Source organism: Dromiciops gliroides, chromosome 1, assembly GCF_019393635.1.
Source record: "Dromiciops gliroides isolate mDroGli1 chromosome 1, mDroGli1.pri, whole genome shotgun sequence".
Lineage (NCBI taxonomy): Eukaryota > Metazoa > Chordata > Mammalia > Microbiotheria > Microbiotheriidae > Dromiciops > Dromiciops gliroides.
In genome coordinates this window covers 635,441,034-635,465,786 of record NC_057861.1, presented here as the reverse complement: position 1 = coordinate 635,465,786, position 24,753 = coordinate 635,441,034, and positions in this window count along the sequence as shown.

The window sequence follows — 24,753 nt, the reverse complement described above, 5'->3', positions numbered from 1 at the left end:
ATGTTCCCTCCTCCATGGAGGTCTTCTGGCAAAGACGACAGGATAATCTGTTGGTGTTGTTGTAAAGGGAATTCCAATTGCAGTATGGGTTGGGCTAGATGGCTTCCGAGGTCCGGCAACCCTGAGATTCTGGGATTATGTGAGTGGGTGATGTTGTCAGTCTGGCTTTTTCACAGTGACATCTAGGAGCGGTGCTGCAGGAAACATGTGGCAGAAAATATCTATTCTGTCTGAAGACGGATCCCTGTAGCATAAGAAGACCAAGAAAAATAGGCACGGGGGACAAGGAAATGAAAGGCCAGTTTTCTTAGGAAGTGACCTGCATAGAAAGTAGTCTCTTAGAGACTTTCTAAGCTTCTCCTCTAAGTCACCCTGGACACTTGCGAAGAAAGGCAGAAAAGACAGATTCGTCTTCCTGATGTGGATGAGAAATCAGTACGGCCACTGCCCCTCGTGTAACCTTGCCCGTTGCACAATGCCTCACCCAAATGGCCAGCTCCATCATCACAGTTAAAAAAGGAAACACTTCTGCCCAGACGGTTTGCTGGCTAATAGCGGCTGGCGCCAATGCAATCTTCTTTCAGATAGAAGCCATGGCGCAGGTCCTCCTGCCACTGCTCCTATGCAATGGAGAGAAGGCTGAAATTGGAGCCAGAGGGTCTGGATTCAGATCCCACCTCTGAGACTTATTAATCTATGTCACCTGAGGCCCCAACTCTTTGGGTTTCCAATTCCTCAACTACAAAAGAAGAGAAATAGGCCCCTTACGTCTCTTAGAGGCCTTCCAGCCCTAAATCTTAGGAGTCTTGAAAAGCCAGTTTTGAGCAGTGCCAGATCACAGAGATTGTTAACTTTGCTGCCCACCCCAGGTTGGTAACCGGCCTACTTTGGAAGGTAGGAAAATGGGCTATGACCTATGACTAATCAATCACTAAGGATTTGACAAGCTCCTACTATGTGCCAGCCACATATTTAAAAAAAAGGTCCCTGCCCTCAAGGAACTTACATTCTTTCAGGATAAACTGCATGTACACACATACTAGTAGAGGACCTAGTGGGGAGGGGAGAGCACACAGGGAAGGAACGGCCAGTAGGTCAAATTACTGTTTTGTTTGGTGATGGGAAAAGCGATGATGGCATCTTTTAGTATTTCTCTCTCTTTTTTTTTCTTTTTTGCCTGCTCCTCCAGACTGAAAGGGAGGTGGTTACTTAGTTATTAAGTACAAAGGTGGGTCTAGAGTCCTTAAAGTCAACCAGCAACCAGGAAGTTTTCAGATTGTCTGAGTGAGCTTGGAACCCGGTGTCTAAAACTGGAGGGAGCCATCAAATCCAACTCCTTCATTTTACAGATGAGGACCCCAAGCCCCAGAAGAGTTAAGAGCTACTTGGCCAAGGTTACACAGGCAATACATAGGACAAGAAGGATGTGAAGTCCCTCTGATGTCAAACCCAGGGTTCCTTCCAAGTTCAATGAATGACATCACACGTAGCTAGGTCAATCTCAAATTAGAGCTGGGAGAGGAAGTAGAGGTGATCAAATGGGAGCTGGAAATTTGGGGGCCTAGAACAACCACAGGAGGCAAGGATGCCAAGAATAGATGAGGAACTTTTTTTTCCTTCTTCTTTTTCTTTTTTTTTTGTGGGGCAGTGGGAGTTAAGTGACTTGTCCAGGGTCACACAGCTAGTAAGTGTCAAGTGTCTGAGGCTGGATTTGAACTCAGGTACTTCTGAATCCAGGGCCGGTGCTTTATCTACTGCGCCACCTAGCTGCCCCCTAGATGAGGAACTTTAAGTAGCTTAGATATATAAGTAAGCCTGAGTACCACTCTGTGTGTGTGCTTAGGTAGTATTTTATATAAAACTGTAGTATGTTTATCTTTATGTATTCCTGGATTTATGTTCTCTTTCTCTTGTAAATAAATCCCTAGAAAAGGGTACACTAAGCCTTTGTGTTGGCAAAAAGGGGAAAAAGGGGAGAAGAAAGAAAGGGGCTGGTGAAGGGAGAGCAGGTTTAGAAAGGGCAAACAATCAGTGGTTGTGTAGAGGCAGATTTCTGAGCTCAAGTGGCCAAGCTGGCTCAAGGTCTGAGGAGGTCAAATTAGCATATTTAGAGACCAGCAAGCTTGTGGTTCTAACCAGGGGCACTTTTCAACCAAAGAATTCCCCAGGTCAGATGGGAAAATGATCTGATTCCTCGGGGAAGCTGGGGTCCTCAGCAGGATCCCTTCTACCACTTCTGAACCTGGAACTGGAGGACTGAAATACAGTCCCTGCTCTCAGATGCAGCAGCTTTAACCATTCAATTTGTTATTCTCTGATCTTAATAATCACAGCTGGCACCCCACAGAACTCCAAGTTCAGTTTACTGTAGTCCTACTAACAAGAGAATAAATACACTTAACCATGTCCTTCCCACTCCACCTCTTGTCCTTCCCTAGCAGTCCTAAAACTGAATTGATAAATTACAGGAAACAATAAGAGTTGATGTGGAACAATGCACTTTTACATTTACAAGGTATATTTCTGTCAGTCCATCCGTAAGAATTTACTAAACTCCTCCTATGCATCAGACATTGTGCTAGGCACTAGGGATTCAAAAAGGCAAAAGGCAGGCCTTGTCACCAAGAAGCTCATAATTACCATGGATTCTTGACTTCTGACTCTTTTATCCTATATATTAGCTATCCCTCCCACTGAGTTCAGATGAAGGCTACCATTTCCACTGGAATCCATCTCAGGATCAATCCTCATTCACCTAAAATCTTAAAAGAGGCAGCCCAAAACCAAGGCTCGGGCTTACCCAGGCAGGCACATTCTTCAACCATATCTTCTACGGAAAATTTCCAGAAAAGAAAGGAGAATTAACAATAGATGAGATAATACAGATGGGCTATGATCTGAACCACATACTCTCTCTAATGAAATATATGCACACACCCCCAAGTAAATCATCTGTGGTGCTTCCCTCTGCCCCAATAAAGTATGCATCCAATGGTTGGAAGCCTTCCTCTGATTCTTTGAATAATGTGTGGATGAAACCCGACACGTATACTACCCTCATAATGGGGGAAATCCATTTGCCCCTTGGAATTACAAAGCAGTTCATTGTTGATCCCCATGACTTGGGGGCTGCTGACTGAGCTAGGAAAAAATGCCACCTCAATTGGCTATGAGAACTACAGAGAAGTTCCATCTTCCCCTGTTTTGGGAATACACCTCAGAGTTCTGCCAGCTGCCCCTTCTAGCAAAAGGGCAGGGGTGGAGGGATATCTCTCCTTTCCATTACCACTGGCCATGGCAGCTGCAACCTGCAATTCAAGCATGAGGTAATGGAATTCAATCTCTCCAGCTGAAGGCTACTGTTGCCACAAGAATCCACCAGAGTCCTGGATCCTTCCTACCTGAGAAAATTCTAAAAGAGACTGGAAGCCATTTCTCTTCATTCTTCTTATAGCTGCCTCTCTTTCTGCCTCAACTCACCAAACCTCATCAGTACAACCCTCAGTGATGGGAACCACCCAGGAAGCCTCTAGCCAAGCATATCTTTTAGTTTACAGGCTATATATCCCCCAGTAAATTGTAAGCTCCTTGAAGGCATTTTTTCTTTGTTTCCTGGGAACCTAGCAGAAGGTCTTGAACATATGAGGCACTTAAATGCTTACTGGATTAGATCTAATTCACACCCCTCTTTTTAAAGACTGAAAATTGAGATCTAAATAGGCTGTGACTTGTTCAAAGTCCACAGAAATCATCAACAAACAGAGGCAGCATTTGAACCCAAGCCCTCTGACTCCAAATATTTCTACAAGTTCTCTCCAGTATAGTACAACACCTGAGAGGTGTCATCAAAGAGAATCCTGGAGAAGCAGGCTTCCTTGGTATCCTAAGACCGATCACTCAGTACCTGTCAGTTGTACTTGCTGGGCAAAGAGGCTGAGACCTGGAGGTAGTCTCACAGTCAGGAAACAGCGGTTGAGCAGAAAGGTGATATGTCCTAGCCAGGCCAGGAACTAAATTCACTTTGTTACTTAGTGAAAAGGGATGATTTACAGAATCATAGTCAGCCTTAACCACTGACCTATAAGTGTGCTTGAGGCTAGCTGAAAAAGTCAGAGAAAATTAGGTCACCAGTACAGCTGCTGTATCAAATAATGAGCTTTGAAGATCTGAAGACTTGGGTTCAAATCTTGCCCAGAGAGGATTACAGATTAGCTTTATCACCTTAAGCAAGTCAGTTACTCTCTGAATCTCAGCTTCTTCATCTGTAGGATAGATACCTGCAGGACTTAACTCAAAGAGTTGTTGTGAGAATCAAGATAAATAACAGCTGTAAAATATTTGTAAACCTTAAGGCTACCTAAAGATTTGCTCTTATTTTTTAGCAGACCTTTCTTGGTATCTGGGGCCACAAAGACTTCTAGGAAAAGCAAAAAAGGTTACTTCCAGCTCAGCATGAGCCACCCTGAAACCCAGGAGAGGAATCCTTAAGACAAGATAATAAGGTACATTTCTCATTGAGGGGGCCAGAGACCAGAGCAGGACCCATGAGAGTAAAGATGGCTACTAACAGAAATCCCTTCTCTACCAGGTGGGCATCTGGGGATTTGTCCCCAAGCTAGGAAAGAATCAGCAAACAGAAAGGGGTGTGTATTCATGCATAGTCGATAGTCATTGCCTCAACCTCCAAGACCAAAGAGAACATAGAGATACGCAGGGAAAAACCAGAAATCCAGGAAACTCAGCAACTTGGCCAGCTGAGAAAACATGATCTGAGTTTAAGAGCAAAGTTTCCAAAGACAGGAAGGGGTCATCCATGAAGAGAGGGAGATAGATGGTGTACTATGTTCTGTCAGCAGAAAAACAACACAGAGGTTGGTTGGTTCAAGGCATAAGTGCTTCCACTTTTGCTTTATGCCAAGAATAAGTACAAGGCTGAATCATTTTTCAGTGATGATGTGTTAGCAACATTCTACCTACCTAGACACACACACACACACACACACACACATGCACGCAGGCAGGCACACATGCACACATGCACGCACACTCAGCAGGAAGAGAGGCAGCTGTAGTTTTACAGAATAATATCTCACATTTATATATAGAACTTTATACTCTTCAAGCCACTTTATAGGTGGTCAAAGTGGCTTGTCTATAATCACAGAGCCAGGAAACCACAGAATAGTCCAGGATTCTTCCCACTATTCTCTTGTGGTTGAGTCATTTCAGTCATCTCCAACTCTTCATGACCCTTTTTGGGGTTTTCTTGGCAAAAATACTGGAGTGGTTTGCTATTTCCCTTCTCCAGCTCATTTGACAGATGAGGGGACTGAGGTAAACAAGGTTAATTGACTTGCCCATGGTCACACAGCTAGTAAATATCTGAGACAATATTTGAACTCAAGAAGATGAGTCTTCCTGACTCCAGGTCTGTCATTCCATCCACTGAGCCACCTAGCTGCTCTTCTCACTATCCCAAGGACTGAATCCCATCAGGCTTTGTAATGCTATCTACCCAAATCTACCTTGTGTTTTGTAAACTTTAAAGCCTTGTAACAATGTGCTGATGTTGTTATTATTGGGATAAACATCCAAGGAGTTTGTTCTAGCATCCCGCTCATAGAGAGAGGGAATAAGCACAAGTTCCACTGTGAAAAACACTATCCAGGCTATAGTCCCTTGCTGCCCATGCAGAACCAGAGCCATGTATGAAATTCTCTTCTATGGACACAAGGCAATCTCTTTCTTATATGACTCAAAGGCTACGTTCTAAAATCAAGCTCCCAAGGAAGTCCACTTCTTCTGGCTAGGCCACATTAGAGGAAACTGGAATTTGAGGTTTCTTGTAAGACAAACTCTTAAAACCTGGAAGAACTTGCATGAGCTGATGCTAAGTGAGATGAACAGAATCAGGAGAACATTGTACACAGTATCAACAACATTGTGTGTTGATCAACTGTGATAGCCTTGACTCTTCTCAGCAATACAATGGTCCAAGATTGTTCCAAAGGACTCATGATGGAAAATGCTCTCCAAATCCAGGAAAAAAAGAACTGTGGAGTCTGGATGCAGATTGAGCCATACTATTTCTACTTTCTTTGTTTTTCTTATTTGAGGGTTTTCCCTTTTTTTTCGATTCTTCTTTCACAGCTTGACTAATGCAGAAATATGTTTAATGTGATTGTACGTATATAACCTATATCAGATTGCTTCATGTCTTGGGAAGGGGGGAGGAGGGGAGGTAGAGGGAAAAATTTGAAACTAGAAACCTTAGGAAAACAAATGTTGAAAACTATCTCTACATGTAACTAGAAAATAATAAAATACTTTTATGATATAAAAAAGACAAACTCTGAGATTGAAACTGTCCAAGGAATCTCCCTTTAGGATCATACCACATCAGAAATTCCCCCATCCCCCAACTAGGAAGTCAGTGTAGAGGCGGTGCCTAGACCCATCTTTGGGGAAGTTCCATGGTGGGGGGGGGGGCGGCACATCCATGCCCTCTACAGGAAAATGTAATTTTAAATTGCAATGTTTTACCACCATTTAACCTAAGCAAGTTGACTGAGAAACTTCTCTCATCCTCATCATCCCTCACATTTTGCTGAAACTTTTTTCATCAAAAGTATTAGTCTACTCTGGATTTTCACTTGGATATTATTCTTATAGCCCATGCTGCTCTTTTGTGTTCCTGCTCAAATTATCTGCCCCTGCTTCCAACTAGAATGCATAAATATATGGTCAAATGGATCTATCATACCAATGATGTAAGTATTCTCTCAAAGGACAGAAATGGCAACCCAGGCAAGCCTGCCTATCCCATGCAACTCTTGTTCATGTTTTTTCATTAGTTTGACACAGGGATTCCACCCAAAGTGCTAGGGATCTTCTTCATTTTCTCTTAACATTAGAGAGATATTAGTGGCACTTACAGGCTGCCAACAGTTATCCCTCACTCTGGCCAAATAACCAGTTCATCTTTGTTTTTTTACTTATACATTTCTTTTATGACATGATTCACTTTTCTTTTCTTTTTTATTTAAAGTTTTGAGTTCCAAATTCTATCCCTCCCTTCCAAAAGGCAGTAAGCAATAAGATATAGGTTACACATATACAGTTTATGTAAACCATTTCCATATTAGTTATTTTGTATAAAAATACTCAAAAGAAAAAATTAAAGTAAAAAAATAGCATGCTTCAATCTGTATTCAAGCAATATCAGTTCTTTCTCTGGAGGTGGATAGTATGCTTCATCATTAGTCCTTTAGGATTGTCTTGGATCATTGTATTGCTGAGGATAACTAAGTCATTCACAATTCTTCATCGAACAATATCACTGTCATTGTGTCCGACATTCTCCTGGTTCTGTTCACTTCAGTATACATAAGTTCATTTAAGTCTTTCCAGGACTTTCCGAAATCATCCTACTTCTCATTTCTTTTAGCACAATAATATTCTATCACCACCAGATACCACAGCTTATTTAGCCATTCCCCAATTGATGGTCATTCCTTTGATTTCCAATTCTTAGCCACTACAAAAAGAGCTTCTATAAATATTTTAGTACAAATAGGTTCTTTTCTCTTTTTTGGATGTCTGTGGGATATAAACCTAGCAGTAGTATTCCTGGATCAAAGGGCATGAACAGTTTTATATCCCTTTGGACATGTTTCAAATTGCTCCCCAGAATGGTTGGATCAGTTCACAACTCTACCAACAGTGGATTAACATCCCAGTTTTCCCACTTCCCCTCCAACATCCAATATTTTCCTTTTTTGTTATATCAGCCATTCTGGTAGGTGTGAGATGATAGCTCAGAATTATTTTAATTTGTATTTTTCTGATAGTGATTAGAGCATTTTTTCACATGACTATAGATAGCTTTGATTTCTTTGTCAAAAAACTGCCTGCTCACATCCTTTGACCATTTATCAATTGGGGAATGACTTGAATTTTTATAAATTTGAATCAGTTCTCTATATATTTGAGAAATGGGGCCTTTATCAAAGATACTTGTTGCAAAAATTATTTCCCAGTTTTCTGCTTTCCTTATAATTTTGGTTGCACTTGTTTTGTTTCTGCAAAAGCTTTTTAATTTTATATAATCAAAATTATCTATTTTACATTTTGTATTGTTCTCTATATCTTCTTTGGTCCTAAATTCTTCCTCTGTCCATAAATCTGACAGATAAACTTTTCCATGCTCTCTTAATCTGCTTATGGTATCACCCTTTATGTGTAAATCATATGCACATTTTGGCCTTATTTTAGTATATGGTGTGAGATGTGTTCTATACCTAGTTTCTGCTATATCATTTTCCAGTTTTCCCAGCAGTTTTTGTCAAATAATGAATTTTTGTTACAGAAGCTTGGATCTTTGGGTTTATCATGTGCTATACTACTATGCCCATTTACTATAGTGTCATTTGTACCTATTCTATTCTACTGATCCACCACTCTATTTCTTAACCAGTACCAGATTGTTTTGATAATTACCACTTTATAATTCAGTTTGAGATCTGGTATGGCTAGCCCATCTTCTTTCACATTTTTTCATGGATTCCTTTGACATCCTTGAACTTTTGTTCTTCCAGATGAATTTTGTTATTATTTTTTTCTAAACCTATAAAATAATTTTCTGATAGTTTGATTGGTATGGCACTGAATAAATAGATTAATTTAGGTAGGATTGTCATTTTTATTATATTGGCTCAGCCTACCCATGAGCAATTAATATTTTTCCAATTGTTTAGATCTGACTCTATTTGTATGAGAAATGTTTCATAGTTGTGTTCATATAGTTACTGTGTTTGTCTTGGCAGGTAGACTCCCAAATATTTTATATTGTCTATAGTTATTTTAAATGGAATTTCTCTATCTCTTGCTGCTGGACTTTGTTAGTAATACATTGAAATGCTGATTTATGTAGGTTTTATTTCATATTCTGCAACTTTGCTAAAGTAATTAATTTCAAGTAGTTTTTTAGTTGATTCTCTAGAATCTTCTAAGTTTAACATATCATCTGCAGAGTGATAGTTTTGTTTCCTCATTGCCTAGTCTAATTACTTTAATTTCTTTTTCTTCTCTTATTGCTATAGCTAACATTTCTAGTGCAATATTAAATAAGAGAAGTGATAATGGGCATCCTTGCTTCACCCCTAATTGTATTTGGAAGGCATCTAGCTTATACTCATTATAGATAATGCTTGCTGATGGTTTTAGATAAATATTACTTATCATTTTAAGATAAGCTCCATTTATTCCTATGGTCTCTAGTGTTTTTAATAAGAATGGGTGCTGTATTTTGTCAAAGGCATTCCCTGCATCTTTTGAGATAATCATTATGATTTATGTTGTTTTTGTTATTGATATGGTCAATTATGTTGATGGTTTTTCCTAATTTTGAACCAGCCATGCATTCCTGGCATAAATCCCACCTGGTCATGGTGTATGATCCTTGTGGTATATTGCTTTAATCTCTTTGCTAGTATTCACTCCACTTTTCTTCCACAGCCCCACTGTACATGATGTCTTATAATCTAAGTTGATCAGCAAGCATCCTGTGTATGAACATTTATCTCTTGGACTGAATTCCCAAATTCATCAAATAAGATTATTTTAAAAGACAAGTATTGGGGAAGATAGAAGAAAATGTTGGTATCATAATATGATGACAAAAGTGTGGCAAAGTTCTGGGAGAATAGTGTCAGGAGTACTAAAGCTTAGAACAAGATGATTCTAACAAAAAAAAGTAGAGGACAAAAAGTAGGGGAGGTTTAGCTAACATGAGGGAAAGAGAAGGATCAAAGAAAAGATAGAACTACTACTTAGGATGGATGATATGATGACAGCTGATGACAGAAAAAAATAAATGTTGTTCAATTAGTTTCTTTTTTCTCTAAGAATAGAAGTACTTCAAATGGAGTTAATTAGGGTAAGTAAAGAAATCACAGTATAGTAACAAAATTGCCCTTGATGATTTCAAGTCACCTGGCCCAAATGAACTGCATTCTAGGTTATTGAAAAATGGGTAGATAATTATTATTGAGCCACTGTCAGCTTTCTTTGAACTATCATGGAAAAAACAAGTTACAAAATATTAAAAAACCAAAGCAACTGAAAAGAACTGTACATTCATTGGGACCAAATAATTTTGTCATGTGGGTCCTGTTTTTTGATTTTGTGGGTATCTTAGTGACATGTTCAGTGATTCGTTTTCTTTTTTTCAGTATCCAATGAAAATATTATCACAGGGAATAAAACTAATGGGTTATACTTTGGGGAGGAGTGAAAGAGTGAGCGTGAATACTTTGTGATCCATTGCCAATAGCCTCAACGTAGTTTCTTGAAGACCCAGCACAAAAAATCAAAAGGCAGAGCCAACCAGATTGGCAAGGTACCCCTTCCCCTAAAATCCTAGTCTTACACCTACCTATCCAGACCTCCTCAACAGCATGGGGCCCAAACCCCTCCCACCATGCCCCTGTGTAGCCCACACACCCCTTTAATTACCAAGGAGTCATCTTCCCAGTAAAACATGGGACCACCAGGACTTACCATCTGCCCAACCACGAGGACTTAAAGAACATTAACCTTTGTCATCCTCCTTGCCACTGTGCTCTTCAGATGTCCAGGAGTTAACAATTGCCCTGCTCCTATATCCTAAGAATCCCTGTCCCATGTCACCTACCCTAATACTACACCATGAAGGCCACCCAGGCTTGTCCATTCACACTGCTCCCAAACTCTCCTCTATGTGTTGTCCCTCCTAATTAGAAGGTAACCCCTTTGAGAGCAAGGACTCCCACTCTTCTATTTGTAGCAGTGTTTGGCACATAGTAAGCTCTTAATGAATGCTTTTTCCATTCTATATTACCATTTAAAATACTTAGAAAATCACTTAGAGTTGTCTATTGTAAAACAAGATACACAACATTTTATAATTTTTATTCCAATTTTCCTTTTTATAAGTGAAGAATAAAAAGGAGGAATTACTGCCTGGTGCATCATAATGCTAATTGACTGACTAACCAAAAACAGAAAAAGATCATGAAGTACAGGAGAGATGGCACAAAAATGGAGAAAGGAGAATTCCTGACTGTCTAAAAGATAATGCAATTTGAAAACTATAGGTCAACAAGGTTGACTTCGATTTCTGGCAAAACTCTAGAATGTATTATTTAAAGATGCTTAACCTGTCAGTGCACCACAGTCAGCCCTCTAAGACAGTCTTGTAACAAGTGCAATACACATTGAAAGAGGTGAGTCTTCACTGAAAGTTCCTTATATCACTGAAATCATAGGTCTGCCTCAAAAAAAATAGAAATATAGTTAGTGAACAAAAGCAAATATCAACCACAAAATGCATAGCGTCATCAAGAACAAGTCATGGCAAATGTACCCATTTTCTTTTCTTACATGATTACTAAAAGAGTCGTTCAGGGGTATACTTTAGGTGTCATTTACCTGGATTTTAATGAAGCATTTCATACAGTCTCTCATTTTATTCTTGTGAAAAAGAGATGTGGAAAGAGGAAGATGAGAAAGGGGAATGAGTTGTCCAGTTTGGATGGAGTGTAAGAGGAGAGAATGAAATAAAACTAGACAAGTTAAAACACAACTGTCAGCTAATTGTATTGTAAGCTTACCCCATTGTAAGTTCTTCATCCCTGAGGACATGGGGGCCACTGAAAGTTTCTGAGTAGGGGAGAGCTAGGCCACATAAGGAAGGAAGGCCTAATTATGTGATACCTCCAGACTTCTAAGCTGGAGTCACCATTGGGTAGTGGAAAGAACCTGAAACTTGGAGTCAGAGAATCTGAGTTCACAACCTAGCTCTTCTTTATTATCTGTGTGATCCTGGGCAAGTCACTTAACCTCTCCATCTGCTTCAGTTTCCTCAACTGTACAATGGGGGTGATAATAGCATATACCTCTCAGGGTTCTTGTGAGGGTCAAATGAGGTAATAATTATAAAGCACTTGGTATAGTGCCTGGCACATAGTAAGCACCTACCTCCTAAGGTTGTTGTGAGGATCAAATAAGATTTGTAAAGAACCTAGCACAGTGCCTAGTACATCATAGGCATTATATAAATGCTGGCTATTGTTGTTATTTATTATTTATTATTATTCATTGAACCAAAGAGATTTGGAACTAGAAAGGACCTTAGATGGGCCATCTAGTTCAACCCTCTTATTTTATAGGTGAAGAAACTGAGAACCAGAGAGGTTTGAAACAGTTTGAGAAGCCCAGGTAGTCCCAGGGTCTCAGAAGTCAGTGTCCCTAAGGAGGGAGAGCCCTCCAGAAGAAATGGGGGGGTCTTGCTCCCCATCTAAGGAGGTCTGTTCTCTTACTCTCTACTTGAGCTTCTGGGGAATACCCTCTTTCCTGAGCATTCCACACATCCTCCTGTCTTTTATGCTAACTCCAAAGCCAGTCTGTCTTCTGAGTAATGCATGAAGACAAGGTGAAATAATAAACCAAACTAGGGGCACCTAGGTGGCGCAGTGGATAGAGCACTGGCCCTGGATTCAGGAGGACCTAAGTTCAAATCTGGCCTCAGACACTTGACACTTACTAGCTGTGTGACCCTGGGAAAGTCACTTGCCCCCAATTGCCTCACCAAAAAAAAACAAATAATAAGCCAAACTAAAAGACAACAGAAAACATCCAGCATAAGATGATAGGAACAAGATCACAGTGTCCAGTAATACTGGGTAGACCCACTGACTGTTGCCTGCAGGGGAAAAGGGGGTGTCCTAATTTAAGCTGTTTCCACCTCTCACAGTCCAGGCCAAGGAATAGGCAGGTGCCCACCCAAGGTGAGATAAATGCCTTCCCAAGGGGATAGGGATTTCCAAATAATGTTATCGAAGAATGGCTCTTGTTGTTGTTTTGTCCTTCATTTTCCAAGAGAACCAATGACATCAAGGGGCAATGTCTTGACTTGTGCCTGAATTGGATTTAACAAAGCAGAGTAGCACAAAGTCATCGGCCCTCTTTCTCTCCCAGAGTCATCAAAATCCAGTGGGGCAAAATGAAAGTCAAGATGACTGACGATAGCCCAGTGTCTGAGCAAACTCTAAACAAACATTCCACAGGGCCCCTGCTTCTGTCACCTTCAAAAGACTCTAAGGTCCTTGAAATGACAAGGATTTCCTAGTAGGGTATGACAGAAATCTCTCTGAATACAGTAGAATAAATGGCATCAAGAAAGGATGGTGTTGCTTTCTGGGAAGAGGCATCAAGGTATAACTATGGAAAGCAGAATGGATTTAGAGTCCATGGTACTCAGTTCAAATCAACTCATATCTCTGGGTCTCATTTTTCTCATCTGTAAAATGAGGTGATGGTGACTCAATGACTTCTGAAGTCCCTTCCATCTCTAAATCTATCACCATGCATATATATATATATATATATATATATATATATATATATATATACACACACACACGTATGATGATACACACACACACAATGAAGAGAAGGGGGAAGGTGGTAATTCATAGTAATAATAATGATTGTAGCAGGTCTGTCTCCTAAGAATACCCTTCCTTCTATCATTCCATGTCCCCTCTCCTCCAGTGGTACCCAAATTCCTAGAGGTAATATGGGAGATAGGAATGGGGTTATCCCCTTTATAGAGAGGAAACATAGTATGGAATGGGGGCAGGGCAGGGTAAGTGTGGAAAGCAGACCAACAGGGCCAACCAGAGCCAGCCATGGAGACCAAAGAGACTTAATCTCTCAGGCCTCAGGATGACAGGGGATTGTACTATTTTTCTACCCTGCCACACTAAGCTGGCAGCCAATCCAAGACCCTGAGGTTGATACTGAATAGAGTGCTGGATTGAGAGTCAAGAAGACCTGAGTTCAGATCCCACCCCAGACACTCACCAGCTATGTGACTTTGTCCAAGGGGGTTGGCCTCTAAGGTCTCTTTTGACTCTAAATATACGATCCTATGAGACAGGGATAGGCATCCATTAGCACCCTCCTATGGCCCTTTCAGGCAGAGAATCCAAACCGCCCGCCCTATAAGAACAGCGAGAGAGCAATTCGCTATCATATCTCCATCCTCCTTCCCATCTCCCTTTTGCCAACCACCCCAAACCAGGCACGTTCTTCATGAGCTATTACCCCATAGCAACGTTCCTCTCTCTGTTCCACCTCACAGGCCAGGTCACCATGGGAACAGTTCAGCCAATCAGAGGAACTTATTTTTTAAAAGGCCAGAGATGTTGCCTCTTGCAAAGAGCCAGGGCTTAGCCCTGTTGGATCTCAAAAGTTCATGTACCCAGGGTCAATCTGACCACCTTTCCCCAAGAAATGACCCATCTACCCAAAGACCCAAGATAGATGCTCCCCCTGACTCCCACAAAGAGGTAGAGACCAAGTCCACAGCTCCGGACCCGCAATGAGGCCCCTCTCCAGCACAAAACAAAATCTACACCCACCCTTAGATGTGCCTTCCAATGGGGAAGGCTTTGCTGTGGACACTTGAGTGAAGCATCAGTGGCAGGCAGAGCAATAACCAAAACACCGCAGCTTCCCTGGGGGACAGCAACAGCAGCAGTCAGTCCAGCTGAGCAGGGCCCCTTTAGTTCAGTGTGGCGGACAACTGCCCCAATCTGCCAGGCAGCCAACAGGCTAGCCCTTCGAGCACCGTGCGGCTGAGCCAGAGCAATCGAAGCCAGGCCAGCACCGCAAACAAAAATCATACCAGTAAAACAGACAGAAGCTGCGCCAGTTTGCCCAACATTAGCAAGACCAGCGTAGCCGGTAGTCAGGCCGGCCATACAGACAGCAGCCAAACCAGCTGGACAAGCAATATAGAGGAGAGCACAGGCTTTGAAAGCAGCAGCGACAGCAGTTTTGGCAGCAATTGGTCTAGCACAACGGGCAGCAATCATTCTATCCCGTCCGGCAGCAGTCATAACAGCAAGACTCAGCAGGCAAGTACGACTGGTGGGAATGACAAGATTCATGCTTGCACATACAGCAGTGAAAACAAGCTGCTGACCAGCAACTCCAAGTGCACCTAACCCCTTTTGGACTGAGGGTTTCAGGACCCACAAGGAATACCAAGCCACAAGATTATTGGTCATAAGCATCACTGGGCTATGGAAACAGAGTTCCCAGCCTCCAACAGGCACATAACCCATAAGATATGTCGAGCATAAAAGACCAAGGTGGTCCCAAGTTGATCACAGATAGAAAATCCTCCAGTGAGGACCTTCTTCCCATAACGTGCATCACTGGCAGCAATCTCTATCCATAGCAAGGCCCATATATATCAGGAGCTGCCCGTGGCAAGCCCTATCCATGTCAAGGACCATCAGTAAAGAGTATGGTCAGTAGTAGGCTCTGTCAGTAGCAAGCGCCAAGCATAGTGACCTCAAAGAATGAGAAAGGACCCAGACTGGCCTAATCTCAATAGTGAAGACTTCCTATTGTATAGTCCTTCTCCCAGTGCCATTTCCCTAGCAGGGTCTCAGAGCAGGGAATAGGGAGTGGGGAAGGAGATGATCGAGTCTGTCTGTGGACTGGTCACTGGGGGTCATCCTTTGTGCTGCTGTTCTAGATTGTACTGTCTTGACTGCTAATGATACAGTGATAAATGCATAATGATAACAGGACACTCAACACACCAGAAGATTACTGAGACAATAAATCATCAGCACCATTGCCAATTAGCATTTATTGAATACCCACATGGTATCTGTAACTATATTAGAAACAGATTGGAGACTAAAAGGTCCTCTCTTCGATGGCACTGTATCCATTCCTGGGGTTCTGGAGGTGTCATTTAGTCCTTGGGTCTGAGCCCTGTGTGAGTAATTTATACTCTTCAATAAAAAGTCTTAAGCTCCAATCAAACCACTGGCCTATGGGGACATGTCTCTTCCTGGGGTTGATAACCTGGCTGAGCTATGGGGATTGATTCCCAAGACCCTTGTGGTAAGGGAAGTCAGACGATCATGCAAGGCATAAGGAAGAGACCCAGGACAAGATGGGAGTGTGACAATGTATGATATGTGCATGAAATATTTGAGAGGGACAGAGCTATTTTATAGTATGGGGCCAGAGGTGAGGTGTGTGGGGAAGGGAATGGTACAAAGGAGGAGAGGGCTCCTGTGCTTAGAATATTATACTAATTGACCAAGCTTCCTTCAGACCCTAAGATTATCCTATGGGTAAGCAAAGTAGGCAGCTATCTATATGGGGTGATTTCATAGATGCTAAAAAAAGATACTATAAATGAGAAGCAAGAGCAAGAGAGGAACAGAGAAAGAGAGAGAGAGAGAAAGAGAGAGGGGGGGGAAGAGTAGGTTTTTCATCATTTGAAGGTCTGCAAAAGAAAACTTCTTGAGAATGTTGGAAAAGATATTCCTGCTTCAGGTATAAGTTGGACTGAATATAGTTGTTGTTGTTGTTGTTCAGTCATATCAGTCATGTCCAACTCTTTGTGACCCTATTTAGGGTTTTCTTGGCAAAGATACTGAATTGGGTTTGTCATTTCCTTCTCCAGCTCATTTTATAGATGAGGAACTGATGCAAATGGTTAATTGACTTGCCCAAGGTCATACAGCTAGTAAGTGTCTGAGGCTGAATTTGAACTCAGGTCTTTCTGACTCCAGGGTCAGTAGAGCACTGACTACTGTACAACCTAGCCCCCAAACTAGATATAGCCCCCTCCTAATTCTTAGATCCTAGGAATCTTTACAAAAACAGTGTTCTCTCCCCACCCAACTCCAGACTGGGTAAGATGTTATTCTGATTGGAGGTGGAGAAATCTACTCTGATTGAGGGAAACATCAGTGAATGAAGGCATCACAAGAGCTTAGAGATACAATTATACAAAATGTCCATCTTTCTGTATGAAATGGCTCAAAGATAATCATTCAATCTTCAGAAGTTTCCTTCCCAGTTGCTTTACATTTGTGTTGGCTTTCAGTTGGCAACTATCATCTGCTTTTGTTTGTTTCATTTGGAAAGGGAGGATCCAATGTGATTTATCCTGGCAAACATTCACATTGGTATGATGAGCAGAACTTTTGAATAGATTTGCCATCCGCTCAGGTTTACCATTCAAATAAATCAGGCTCTATCCACTGAATCATATATAGCTGATTAAGAACTTGTCCCTGTGTCAGGCCACATTTGGAGGACTGTGCACAATTCTGGGCCCCACATGTGAGAAAAACATGGATAAAATGACGTACATCCAGAGGAGGGCTTCTTAATCTGAGATTCATGGACAGGTTTGTTTTTGTTTGGTTTGTTTTTTAGGGGGTAAAGGAGGAGATTGTTAACTTGAATGGGAAAAACCAATATAATTGGTTTCTTTTAATTCTATTATGCATTTAAAAACATTCTGAAAAGAGGTAGCTAGGTACTATAGTGAAAAGAGCATTGGACATGGAGTCATGATAACCTGAATTCAAATCCAGCCTGAGGCACTTACTAGCTGTGTGACCTTGGGCAAGTCATTTAACTTCTCTGTGCCTCAGTTTCCTTATTTGTAAAACAAAGATGATAATAATATCTCCCTCACAGAATTATTGTGGGGATAAAATTATATAATGCTTGTAAAATATTTTGCAAACCTTAAAATACTTTATAGATGTTAGCTATGTAAATGTTAGCTATAAGGCATCCAAAAGATTCACCAGATGGCCAAAGGAGGCCATGACACAGAAAAGATTAAGTACCCCTGGAATAGAGGGTGATCTGAATTGTGAGAAAATCATGTCAACATATAAGTTGGGGGAATGGGGAAATTTGGCCAAGAAAAGAAACTAGATATTGAAAAGAGCTGGGGGGGGGGTGGAGTGGGAGGAAAAGGAGAGGGAAAGAGACTTAGAGGAGAAAGATGTGATTGATTTTCTCATATGGTGAAATTAGGAACATTAAGTGGCAGGTATGGGGCAGCTAGGTGGTTCAGCGCCAGGCCTGGAGTCAGGAAGACCTAAGTTCAAATCCAGCCTCGGACACTTACTAGTGTGAGATTTAAAATTGGATATTAGATCATAAATCTCCCCTCTTTAACCTTTCCCTTAATTTATCTTCCAGACTAGTAAATGGAAGAAGCTTCTGGTTTTCTAGTTAGAGCTTTTATTGTATGGTAGTCACAAGGTGATGTTGATTAGAAGGATAGGAAAGTAGAAATACAATACAAATCGTCTTAAGTCTAAGCTTACTCTATATATCGTATAAAACTCACCAAAAGCCGAAGGCCACCTTTGGGGAGAGAGAGAGAGACCGTGTCAAGCGTGTGCTGCTGCTAACCGTGAGCCGGGCCCAGTCGAACTCTCGTCAGCATCAGCCTGTGCAGCGCAGTCAGAAGACCAGCAGAGCAGGAAAAAGTCCCCACTTCTGTTCTCTCCTTGCCTTTTAAGCTTGCACCCCGGAAGTGGAGTGTTAGCAGGCAGTCTGATGTGCGCAGCAGGCGGACTGGCGTGCATAGCTCATGCCATTGGTCTCCTCCCCGAAAGGGTGGTCCTTGAAAAACTGGCGTCTCTCCATTATCTAACTGACTGTTAAAACTTTTTCCCACACTAGCTGTATGACCCTGGACAAGTCACTTAATCCTGTTTGCATCAGTTTCCCCATGTGTAAAATGAGCTGAAGAAGGAAATGACAAATCACTCCAGCATTTTTGCTGAGAAACCCCACCCAAAAGGGGATCATAAAGAGTCAGACATACCTGAAATAACTGAACAACAAAAGTAGAAAGTAGAGGGAATTTAAATTCAAAATAAGGAAAAGCTTCCCAAAAGTGTTCCCCAAAAAAGGATTAATTGCTTTAGGATAAAGTGAGCTCCTCATCACTAGAATTTATTTGAACAGAGGCTAGCCGACCACTTGTTTGGGAGGAGAGAGGAATGGTGCAAAGAAGGGGACTCCAGCACTGAGTAGAAAGTTTTACTAGTTGATCCCAAGCTCCCTTCCCACCTTAAGAATCTATAATTCTCAGTCTGATGCCAAACCATGCCCTCCCTTTCTAATAGCACTCATGTGGTGGGCCTAGCATAGCTGGCTGGATGGGTAGGCAAAGTAGGCAGCTATCTACGTGGTCTGGTTTTAGCAATACGGGAAAAGAAGTCTGCTTTCATCTCCCCAGCACCCACTTATGAGAACAGAGACCACATATCTGATATTTTCTGTGATTATTGTTATTTGATTAAAAGAAAGTGTATTTAAATGACACTTAGCCAAAAACAGAATATAATTTGTGAGATCGTAAATCCCTATTTTTACTTCTGAAAATATAGTCACCATGCCTCTGAGGCTGAAATTCTCTCATTAGTCACTTTTTTTGATGAAAGGATTTGAATGAATGTCCCTTTTAAAAGACAATGATGTAAAGCCTTTAGCAGTATTAGCATCTATTATCTGATGAGACTTCAATCAGTCAACCAGTTAACAAGAATTTATTAAGCCTACTATGTGCTAGGCAGTGGGCTAGGTTCTGGGCATAGCATTGCACTATAATCCTATGAAAGTCATTCCTTCTCCATATCCTCATCTGTAAAATAAGGGAGTTGTGCTAGACACCCTTTAACAACTCTTCCAGCCAAAGCATCCTAGAAGTCTAAGCTAAGCCAGGCATCTGAGTAGGGCCATAAGAAAGATGGATACAATCCAACTCTGATAGGGTACCCGTGTGTAGTCACTGGACACCCAGGAATGGAACACGCCAGATGGGTAGGCAGAGCAGGCAGAAGGGGGCTAAAAGACCAAATGTTCATGCTCTCTGCCTTTTTTCCTCCCCATCCCTTAAGCATTGTGGCTTTTAGTTGCCTGTGAGAAGGGTCAGCACTTTTCCATACACCCAAAAGATACCAGCAATTATGGGAGGAGGCTCCTTTAGACCATTAAAACCCTGGTGCTAATGATGACCTTGGGAGGTATGAAAAAACAGATCTCACCGATTCTCCAAGGGGATTGTTCAAATTTTCAGCATGAGCATTCACATCTCAGAAATCAGCACATGCTACAAATCATAGCTTCATTTATTGTTTTGTGGATTATCTAGATTTAAGGCAGAATGAGAGGCAGTTATGGTGTAGTGAATACACCCCCGTCCTCAGAATCCATTTAAATCTAGCCTCTGATTCATTAGGCTGTGAGACCCTGGGAAAATCACTTAACCTCTCTGTGCCCTCAGGAAAGACTCTAAGACTATAACTTGCAGAAGAGTCGCCGAGCTGCCTTAAGAAAGAGAATTTCTTCAACAGGGAATACATGAAATCATGGGTCCAAACCAAATGGGAGAAAAGGCACGATAAGATTTTTTTTCCATTGGAGCAAGATTCTCTTCCCTCAAACAATGCACAAATTAGTAGCCAGCCAGACTGAGCAGTGGTTCTAATCCCTGCCAGGTGTGGAGTTTGTTTCCAGTTCAATGCTCCATATTGTGACACCAATATGTTCATCAAGTGAATGAGAGTGGATAAGTAAGTAACCCACTGACAGGCATCCTACCACCCAAGGTTTGGGCATTGAAGAGAGTAAAGGAGAAGAGTTGTCCAAACAGCATAGAAGGTGGGTTTGCAAATCCACAGTGTGTCTTTGTGGGACCCAAGCTATTTCATACTCCTCAATGATGAGTTCATTTCAAAGGCTAGATTTTATTTTTAATTTGGTGGTATGTCAGAAAAGACCACAAGATGAGGGAGGAGGGCATATTTTTCAAGGGAACGTATATTTCTATTTCCAATGTATAAAATTTCCTTTCTTTAGTTGACACTGGATCTCATTCCTTCAAAAAATTGTTAAGTGCCTACTGTGTGTATACAAGGGCACTGTGAGGAAACAAAGACACATAAGATACAGACTTGGTATTGAGGACACAAATCAAATGGGGGAGAAGCTTACAACAAATAACTAAGATGAAGGGGCTGAATTGAGGGGTGATCAATAAATCTCAGAAAAGTATTATGAGAAATTTGAGGCTCAAGAGACCATGTCATCTCTGAGGGTCAAAAAGGCTTTCTGGAAGAAGACATGGCCAGCTGGTTGGGTCTGCAAGGAAGGGTAGGGAATCCATTGCAAGCACGGGGTATAAGCCACGAAGATACAAAGGGAGAATGCACTGCAAGAACACAGAATGGTTCACTTTGGCTGCAATTTAGCATATAAAGGGGAATAGTAGGATCCAAACTAGGACAGGGCTACTGGAACCTGAGACCTGGTGGGAAATGTGTACCAGGAAAGGAAATTAAACGGTGGGAAATTCAGAAGACTCTAACATCACTTGTATTCTTCTAAGGAAGAAAGGTAGAGAGAGTCCAGTGGCCTTGCAACAGAGGGCAGGGTGAAGGTGTAGCATAATTATAATAAGGGGGTGCAGGTGTGGGCACTGGAGAGGGGAGTGACTTCACTGAAGGTCTTACTTTGATTGGCAATGTTCTGAGGTGGGTGGGACAGAGAATGGGCACGGCAGAGGGGTGCTGCAGAACCTAAGTGTTGAAAACCACAGCCCAGGTCCAAAATGACAGGAGGAAAGGGAAGAGGTCAAAATTTTCAGGAAATAGTGAGTCTGCAAACTACTATCCACCTCCACCCCAGAGAACCAAAGTGGCTGAGATGCATTCTTTGGTGTGGTAAACTTGAGACCAAAACACTTTCAGTAAAGACCAAGGTCATCCCTCTTCACAGACTCAGTTTCTTGTCCTGAGTCAAGAAACCAGGTGACAATATTTCCAAGTCTTGACTCAAAAGGTCAAATTTGTACAACTTTGCTGTAAAGAGTGATGGACCAGAGGCAGGAGACTCCTCTTCTAATGGTATCTCTGGGACTCTGTTTAATAAAGGGGCTAATGTGGTCACTAAGGTCTATTTATGCATCTACAATATTTGAGCTCCATTCAGCTATACATCAATTCAGCCTAATTTCAGTAAAGATTGAGTTACCCTTCCTCTGTGACCTTGGGAAAAACCACTTTCCCCATTTGGGTCTTCAGTTTTCTCCTCTATAAAATCAAAGAACTGGACTAGATCATTCCCTAATAGTCCTTCCAACTTTGATATCCCATTATGATCCTCTGGACATGGGCAACTGCCTTCAAGTCCTCTTTCAGCTGCCCCCCTAATAGTATCTCTCTTTGCTGTAGGGGTTACCCCAACTTCATTAATGAGACTTCTTGCATGCCAAGTGGGAAGAAACATCTTGCACCTTTTCATCTGGTTATCAAGAATAATGAGTTAAAAATAAAAAGCTACCAAATTTCCTCCTTCCTCTCCCTATGTATCCTCCCTAGCAATGGCCTCACTGTGTCCCTGCCCACCAGGGGTGATGTACTTGAGTCTATATCATCCCCACAAGGTAGTATCTGCCTAGCTCCCCACTCCATGGCCCTTCATCCATACTACCACTCATCCTAGACTCAAAAATGTTCCTAGTTTTTGGTGTTTGCTTTAGGCATAAAATATCCTAGCTCTGAGCATCAACCAAGATGAAGCTAAAAAGAATCTGAAGCCACATTGCAGAGCACTTTGAACTCCACCTAGAGATTTACATTATTTGCTAGGCAATCGAGAGCCACTGAAGATTTTTCTATAGAAGAGTGACATGATCAGAAGTCTGCCCATTTTAGTTAATCCCTAAACTGAAAAAGTAAAGAATAAGGAATCACCTTTGAACTCTCCCATGTCCATGTTATTAATTTCCCACTTAATGAAACCAACTAGAGTCTTCTGGTTATAATGACTTCGATGAAGCAGAAATTCCACTTGTCAGGATGGATCTGAGACTTCTGAGCAACCCTCTGAGGGTAACAATCCCAATGAAGAGGAAGCAAGAGACCTGGTTCCAAGCCCCCAAGACATTAAGATTCTTTTTTGAGTTACCCAACTATGCAGAGACAGTGCTTCTGCCAGAGGAGATTGATGGTGAGGGAGAGCCAATCAGAAGCCAAAAGGAGCCTTTTAGATCCAAGCAGGGTAGGTCAGGTTAGCAAGTAGATGATGAAGTGTTTCAGTTTAAAAGGCAAAAGAGAAGCTTCAGGCAGCTGCCGGATCACCTCTGGCCCCAGACCTCTCTTGGATGCTATGACTACCATAGACTCTAGGGAGCTTAAGCATGTTGATCCTTCAACCCCAGTCCCTAATTTTCTCCTGAAGCCTCTCTAATCACAACACCCAGCCCTTGGCCTAAGGAACACGTCATGGATTCACCCTTCCCCACTATTCCTTTGTTTTGCCAGAGAAACTTAGCCTCCTGCAATCCAGATGATAAGAGGATATAACTCTCATCCAGCACCACTGGCCAAATGGCCAGGTTGTGCCTACAACCAAAGTGACACAACTCATATTCCTAAATTCAAATCCGGCCTCAGACACTTACCAGCTATGTGACCCTGAGCAAATCACTTAATCCTGTTTACCTCAGTTTCCTCATTTGTAAAATGAGCTAGAGAAGGCAATGGCAAATCACTGCCATTATGACCCAAATGGGATCACAAAAACCTGGACGTGACCGAAATGACTGAACAATCACCTAGAACCAAACTAGATGGTAGGCAACAGTTCTGAAGAAACCAGAGAATATCACTGTAACATCTGGAGCTCTCCAACACTCCCCAGGGGGGATGGGACGCAGCTTCTACTCAAATGCCTTTGGTGAAGCCTGAACACTAACGACATATCCTGTGTCACCACATACAATGTCTTTACAATGAATGGATTGTCCACTTCAGAGCAGGGGCCAAGTACAGATGCAGTAGATGGGAAAACTGGTATGGGAAGGAGAAACACGGACATAATACCTGTCTCTAACCTTATTCTATTGTCTTCCCATCAGGTTAGTACACTGGCAAAGACCACAGAAATGTCCCCAGAAGGAAAGACTTCCCAGCCCACCCACTTGTTTCAGTTATGGGCATTATCTGTAGTCTTCTATTTGGGGAGATAGGATACATACTTGTCTCCAGTGCCCAGAGGCTTGCTTGAGTCAGCTCCTTTCTCCAAGCATCAGCCAATTCTACCCAATGGCAACAGAGCTAAGACCAGACTTACATTTACTGGCAACAGACACTACCTTTCCTCTTCTATAAATGCCCTAATTAGATAATGCCTCTGTACACTGGAAAAGAGAGCAGAATTACCCATAGTGCAGGCCCCTCTTGGCTCCTCTCAGTTTCAATAATTAAAGCACTAACATCCAGGCAAAAGTTATCTAGCATTAACTACAACTGTGTGATCATGACAAGTCGCTTAATCTACCTGGGCCTCAGTTTCCTCCTCCTTAAATTGAGGGCATTGGATTAAATGCTTCCCACCAGCCCCCTCCAGCTCCAACATTCTGTGTTCTGTGGTCTAAAGTTCCTTCCAGCTGTAACGCTTTATACTCTGCATTTAGGTCTAGCATTTTACTTTGTATTCTAAGACTCCTTCCCACTCTAACAGTCTTTACTCTAGACTTAAGCCCCCTCTATTTCTAACATCCTATAGTCTGCATTCTAAGGTTTCTTTCAGCTCTAACATTTCTTTCAGGTCTAACATTCTCTTTTGCATGTTCTAAGGTCTATTCCTGCTCAGTGACTCTATGCTCTTTACCAACTCTGCTCAATTTGGGTTGACATGGAGAAAATGGGTGCAGAGAAAGGCCAAGCAGCCATGAATCTGGAGACCAAAGACAATGTCATGTATGGGCTTGTGAAGCCTTCCCCCCAACTGAGAGGTTTTCAGGCTTCACCCCTCAGGCTTTGCCTGATGAAGTTGGAGAGCACCAGAGGG